This window comes from Hyaena hyaena, unplaced genomic scaffold, assembly GCF_003009895.1.
Source record: "Hyaena hyaena isolate Hyena2069 unplaced genomic scaffold, ASM300989v1 scaffold_255, whole genome shotgun sequence".
Classification (NCBI taxonomy): domain Eukaryota; kingdom Metazoa; phylum Chordata; class Mammalia; order Carnivora; family Hyaenidae; genus Hyaena; species Hyaena hyaena.
In genome coordinates this window covers 1,823,252-1,830,393 of record NW_024080888.1, presented here as the reverse complement: position 1 = coordinate 1,830,393, position 7,142 = coordinate 1,823,252, and positions in this window count along the sequence as shown.

Here is a 7,142-nt window from a genome sequence, read left to right as displayed (position 1 = left end):
ATGATGTTAGCTGAAGGCTTCTCATAGATGGCTTTGATGATGTTTAAGTAGGTTCCTTCTATCCCAACTTTCTCGAGAGTCTTGATTAAGAAGGGATGCTGTATTTTGTCAAATGCTTTTTCTACATCTATCGACAAGATCATATGGTTTTTATCTTTTCTTTTGTTGATGTGATGTATCACATTGATTGATTTGCAAATGTTGAACCAGCCCTGTAACCCAGGAATGAATCCCACTTTATCTTGGTGGATAATTCTTTTTATGTGTTGTTGGATTCGATCTACAAGGATCTTGTTGAGGATTTTTGCATCCGTATTCATCAAGGATATTGGCCTGTAGTTGTCTTTTTTTGCTGAATCTCTGTTTGGCTTGGGAATCAGAGTGATGCTGGCTTCATAAAATGAGTCTGGGAGTTTTCCTTTGATTTCCGTTTTTTGGAATAGCTTGAGAAGAATTGGGATTAATTCTGTTTTAAACATCTGGTAGAATTCCCCAGGGAAGCCATCAGGTCCAGGGCTCTTATTTGTTGGGAGATTTTTGATCACTGATTCGATTTCTTCACTCATTATGGGTCTGTTCAGATTTTCTATCTCTTCCCGTGTGAATTTTGATGGTGAGTGTGTGTTTAGGAATTTGTCCATTTCTTCTAAATTGTCCAGTTTGTTGGCATATACTTTTTCATAGTATTCCCTGATAATTGCTTGTATTTCTGAGGGGTTGGTTGTAATTAGTCCATTTTCAGTCATGATTTTGTTATTTGGGTGCTCTCTTTTCTTTTTGAGAAGCCTGGCTAGAGGTTGGTCAATTTTGTTTATTTTTTAAAAAAACAATTCTTGGTTTCATTGATCTAATCAATCGTTTCTTTGGTCTCTATGTTGTTTATTTCTGCTCTGATTTTTACTATTTCTCTTCTTCTGCTGGGTTTGGGGTGTTCTTGTTGCTCTGCCTCTAGTTCCTTTAGGTGAGCTATTAGATTTTGGACTTGTGCTTTCTCTAACTTCTTGAAATAGGTCTGGAGTGCAATGTACTTTTCTCTTAGGACTGCCTTTGCCGCATCCCATAGAGTTTGGATTGTTGTGTTTTCATTTGTTTCCATATATTTATTAATTTCCTCTATAATTGCCTGATTGGCCCTTTCATTCTTTAGTAGGGTGTTCTTTAACCTCCATGTTTTTAGAGGTTTTCCAGACTTCTTCCTGGAATTGATATCAAGTTTCAAAGCATTATGATCTGAAAGCGTGCCTGGTATGATCTCAATTCTTTTATATTTATTGTGGGATGCTTTATGTCCCACTATGTGATCTATCTTGGAGAATGTGCCATAGGCACTTGAGAAGAAAGTAAATTCCCTGGCCTCAGGATGTAGAGTTCTAAATATATCTGTCAGATCCTTTTGGTCCAATGTGTCTTTCAAGTGCATTATTTCTTTAGTGATTTTCTGTCTGGTTGACCTATTCATTGCTGCAAGCGGAGTATTAAAGTCCCCTGCTATTAGCACATTCTTATCTATAAGCTTGTTTCTGTTTGTGATTAATTGTTTTAAATATTTAGGTGCTTCCATATTCGGTGCATAGACGTTTTTGATTGTTAGTTCTTCCTGATAGATAGACCCTGTAATTATTATGTAGTGCCCTTCTTCATCTCTTGTGATTGTCTTTAATTTAAAGTCCAGTTTGTCTGATTATGTATAGCTACTCCGGCTTTCTTTTGCCTTCCCGTAGCATGATATATATTTCTCCATCCCCTTACTTTTAATCTGATGGTATCTTCCAGTCTAAAATGAGTTTCTTGTAGACAGCATATAGATGGATTTTGTTTTTTTATCCATTCTGCTACCCTATGTCTTTTGATTGGAGCATTCAGCCCATTTACATTCAGTGTCATTATTGAAATATGTGCGTTTAGAGTAATAGAATAATAGAAAACAAAAAAATACATAAAAAGGTCAAAAAGAAGAAAAGAAAAGGAAAAAAGAAGAAAACCGATGGGCAAAGAATGGTTTAAAGCATATAACTGGATTTCCCAGCTACAGTTAAATAGCCGTGTGTATGCAGTGCTGGTTGAAGAGCACAGAGAAAGAGAGAGAAGACAGGGCGGGGCTGGTTGTGGGGAGGAGAGTGACGGTGCTCCAGTCCCTTCTTGAACCAAGCGCTGCACCTCGCTTTTTTGGGTGTCTAAACTCGCCGGGCCAGGGGCACAGCCTAAGTATGTTGTGCTCTTTAACCCAGGCCACGCCTAGTTTCCAAATCCCAGTCCTCGCGCCCCACTTAAATTGCTGTAGACACAACCTTCTAGCAGGCGATCCCCTCTGGGGAATTCCAAGCCTCTTGCTTAGCCCTGGGGGTGGAGCCAGAATTGCTGCTCCCTTCTCCTTAGGGTCAGTTGGCAAGCATGGACGGGGGTTTGTCTGCGGGCCGCTCCAGGCCCGCTGGAGAGAGAGAAACCAGGTCGCTCTGTGTCTCATCAACCGAAACACGAACTCACGGGCAAATCTCCCAGATTTTAAGCTCTTCACCTTCCCTCTAGAGTTCCAGCCAGCCAGGAACGCGGAAGCCCGGTACGCGTGCACACGGCTCCTCCAGGAGTCCGGCCTGCCAAGAGCACAATGGTGCAGAGGCGCGCAGATCCTCTAAGGGCCTAGCCAGCCAGGAGCACAAAGATGTGGTCAGTGCGCAGTCCCTCTGGGACGAGTTGGCGCGTGGGGACCTGCATGCAGGGATTTGGCCCGCTCGGTCTTTCTGTGCCCCGAGCGGAGGTTTTTCTGTTTCTCAGCAATAGGGACCCTATCTTGAGCAGTTTCAGACTCTCTCTTTTTCCCCTCTCACTCCCCGCAGAGGGGGATCGCCCCCGTCCCCGGAGTCTCCTATTCTGGCCCAATTTTATCTTCCCCAGTTCGCACTCATGTTAGAATGGTTTCTCAGTGGATTCTGTGTCTTTTTTCTCCCAATCTCTTGGGTTCTGTAAGGTTTCCTATGGCTTTAGATCTTTCCCCTGTGAGATATGGGGGCACGTGCAATGTATGGAGCTCCCTACTTCTCCGCCATATTCTCCCCTCCCTCCTATATATATATATTTTTTAATTTTCTTAATTTTCTTAAATAACAACACTTTTCATTCTTTCTCATTGCCATGTAATATTCCATTGTATAGATGAACCACATCTTCTTGATCCATTCGTCAGTTGATGGACACTTAGGCACTTTCCATGTTTTGGTTATTGTTGAGAGTGCTGCTATGAACATTGGGGTACATGTGCCCCTATGCATCAGCACTCCTGTATCCCTTGGGTAAATTCCTAGCAGTGCTATTGCTGGGTCATAGGGGAGTTCTACTGTTAATTTTTTGAGAAACCTCCATACTGTTTTCCAGAGGGATTGCACCAGCTTACATTCCCACCAACAGTGTAGGAGGGTGCCCGTTTCTCCACACCTTTGTCAGCATCTAGAGTCTCCTGATTTGTTCATTTTAGTGACTCTGACTGGCGTGAGGTGGTATCTCAGTGGGATTTTGATTTGTATTTCCCTGATGATAAGGGATGCTGAGCATCTTTTCATGTGTCTGTTGGCCATCTGGATGTCCTCTTTGGAGAAGTGTCTGTTCATGTCTTCTGCCCATTTCTTCACTGGATTATTTGTTTTTTGGGTGTGGAGTTTGATGAGTTCTTATAGATATTGGATACTAGCCCTTTATCTGATATGTCATATTTTAAAGTTTATTCACTTTGAGAGGGGGTGGAGAAAGAAAGGGAGGATCCCTACCAGGGTTCACACTCAGCACAGAGCCTGATGTGGGGCTCAATCTCACGACCATGAAATCGTGACCTGATCATGATCATAATCATGTCCGATCATTGGATGATCACGATCATTGGATCACGACTGTCAGAAATCAAAAGTCAGATGCTTAACTGACTGAGTCACCCAGGCACCCCTGATGATGTGTATATTAATCTTATTTCCTCATTTAAACCAAGTAATTAGAAGACTATTTTAAAAAATGAGACATGCTCTATTGATTATTGATCAGAACAGGGCAGTAGAAAGTTCCTAGGAATCATTGCCTTATTAACCTATTATGTCATCAATTTTTTAAATATTTATGAATTATGCAAAGGGTATCATTGTGAACGACATGGAATTCTAGCAAAAGCACTGTCATTAACGAGGTATACGATCTGTGGAAACAGCCTCTATCTGGGCCTCAGTTTTCTCACTAGTTCAACATTATTCATTAGGTTCTTATGTATGTCAGGCTCCATGCTTGGTATTAGGGACATAGAAATGAACAAAATAACATTGTAAAGGAGACAGATATGCAAATGACTAAAACATGTATGTTATAGTATACAAGTTTTCTGTTTAAAGAAAGAAACAGAATGCTAGTGATTAATCTGCCAGGGGAAATAGGATTGGAAAAACTTCAGAGGAAAGATGTTTAAGAATAAAAAAGAGTGTGGAAAAAAAAGGGAGAAATTTATTTAAAATATTTTTTAGTGTTTTGGGAGACATTCATTTTATATAGCTCATTAAGGATAGTTTAAATTTTCATGATCTTCACAATATACCTTTTGGACTTTTGAGCAAGACATAGGCTTAGATGCTAATAATATCAACTAACCATTAAAAAGTGATATTCAGATGCTTTGAAAACATCAAAAGCCTTGTAAATATAACTCTTCATCATATAGATATTTAAAAATTCTGCTTGGGATTTTTTGGGCCTCATTTATACATTTCCTGCCTGAAACATTTAATTCCTTGGCCATAAAGTTTCAACTTTTCCTAAGGCATTTGACTAATAGTTCAGAATAACGACTTGATTTTATCTTATGCTTTCATAGCTATTAAGATAAAAAGTTTTGCCTCAGTATATGTAAGTTCACTTAAAATATATATTTCCATTTCTTGCATTATGAGGATTCTTGTGAAATATAGAACTAATATTTGTATTTTTTTTTACTGCACCATTGCCATGCGATTTATTCCTTCAGTGATTGCCGCTTTTGTTTGAGATCTTAAAGAATTCACTCTTAAAAAACGTAAATCTTTATAAACTAATTCCCTGCCCCCTGCCAAGTTATCAGCTGAAGCATTTAGATCTACAAAGATTTTTTAAAAACATTACCCAACATTTTCTTTTATCTTACAATAAGATGTATTCCTTTGGGATGAAACTTTGTTCAGTACTAAGACTACTCAACCAAATGGATTTTTTGCTTGGTTGAACTCGCAGACACTTAGACACATCAATAGAGGAGCCATTGCTTTATCCAGTGACTATATCAAATAGCTATTGTTAGGATGTAAAGGTCTCAGTCAATCAGGACTCAAGAGTCTCAAAAATTTTTTTTTGATTTCTATTTAAGAGCTATTTAGATCAGACTTGAGAACACAGAATCATTCTTGTTCAATAAGAGATGAAGTTGGCTATGAGACCAAAGGGACTTTTACTTCAATGGAATATGAGAAGAAGAATAGGAGTAGATCTTAGAATAATAGAATTTTAACATAGGAAGGGCCCTTAGAAGTAGCTAAGCAAATGCTCTCCCTGCACATATGAGAAAACTAAAATGTTAAATGTGTTCCAGAAGCTACACAGCTTGTTTTTCCATAAAGGGCCAGGTAGTACATTTAATGTAGACTCAAATTTGGGCTTTTGATATTACTTCCAAATAAGCTTATATAAACATACACCATGCTACAATGATGCCATTGAAATATATTCATCCTCCAAATTATATATGCCACAATTTCTATAATCTGATTACCTCACAATTTAAGCAGTCCACCCCTTTTTTTCAATATTCTTTTCCAATATCCTGGAAATTTCTAGATATACATTATAATCATTATTTTGGTCACTGTCCTCTTGGAAATAAACCGAAGATGTTGTCGAAAGGATATGGAGTAAATATGCACAGAAAACATACGTGAAAAGACAGCTGCAGGCAAGCTGGAATCAAAAAGTCTTTGCGGCTGTAAAAGATGAGCTCAAGGTAAATCCGATAAAATAAAGTTGAAAGGAAAACAAACTAACATGGTGATACATGACTCGTTAATATATGAAAGCTCTGAATAATCCTTCATGGGTATTTGATTGGTGTGTCAAGGATGTCTGTTTTCATAGGGGGCTAGGTGGCTGCTGGGTATATCAGATGTATATATATCAAGGCCGCACTGCTACTACTGCTGCTGCTATGGCTGCACCCACATTCACCTGCCCAGGGGCAGGCACAGAATAGGTAGACAGTTGAACTTAACCAAAGATTTGGTTATAGTCATAAGAGGCTGGAATGATAGAAAAAGGGGCATGGAAGCTGAAGCTATGTGCAGGGGAGAAAGTGTACTGATGATTTGGAATCCAACCTGAGAAATGAGAGAACTGAGGTGGAGGAAAAGTGATGACAGCATCAGCAGGTTGGGTGGTTAAAGGTTACTCAAGCAAACCAGAAAGAGATGAGGGAGCTGTCAAAGAGGGGGACTTTTGAAAATGAGATTTTGAAGGTGTTGTATTTATTAGTAATGAGAAAATGTAGGGAAAGGGTCAGCAAACATTTAAGCAAAGGGCCAGATGATAAACATTTTCAGCTTTGCAGGCTGTGGGGTCTCTGTCTCAACTATTCTCTCTGTCATTGTAATAGGAAGACAGTCATAGACAATATATAAATAAGTGAACATGGATGTGTTCCACTTAAAAATATAAAACCCATCCTGAGATTGCAAGCTGGACAAAAACAGCTAGTAGGCTAGACATGGCTGTAGGCCATAGGCCAGCCCTCTGGTTAAGGACATAAACTATGGACATAGTGGCTGAGAGTGAAGTATAAGACATTGGATATGAAAAGAATAGAGGATTTGAAGAGCTAGAAGTGTGGATGAATCATCTACATAGATGTTAAACTCACCATGAGCAGTTGCAAGAATTCTGTAGGAATAAGCACTTGAAGTCAAGTGCTAAAATGGTCAATGAATAGGGAGTGAGCAGGTGAGTAGGAGTAGACACCTTTGGAAATGAAAGTTGGTATAATGATGACATACACTTCAATTATGTGGGGTTTTTTCTTTTTATGGCAACAACATTGATCTGGAAGTTATGATGGGAAACAAAGAGTCTGCCAACCCCCCTTAGGCCTAGTGTGATGT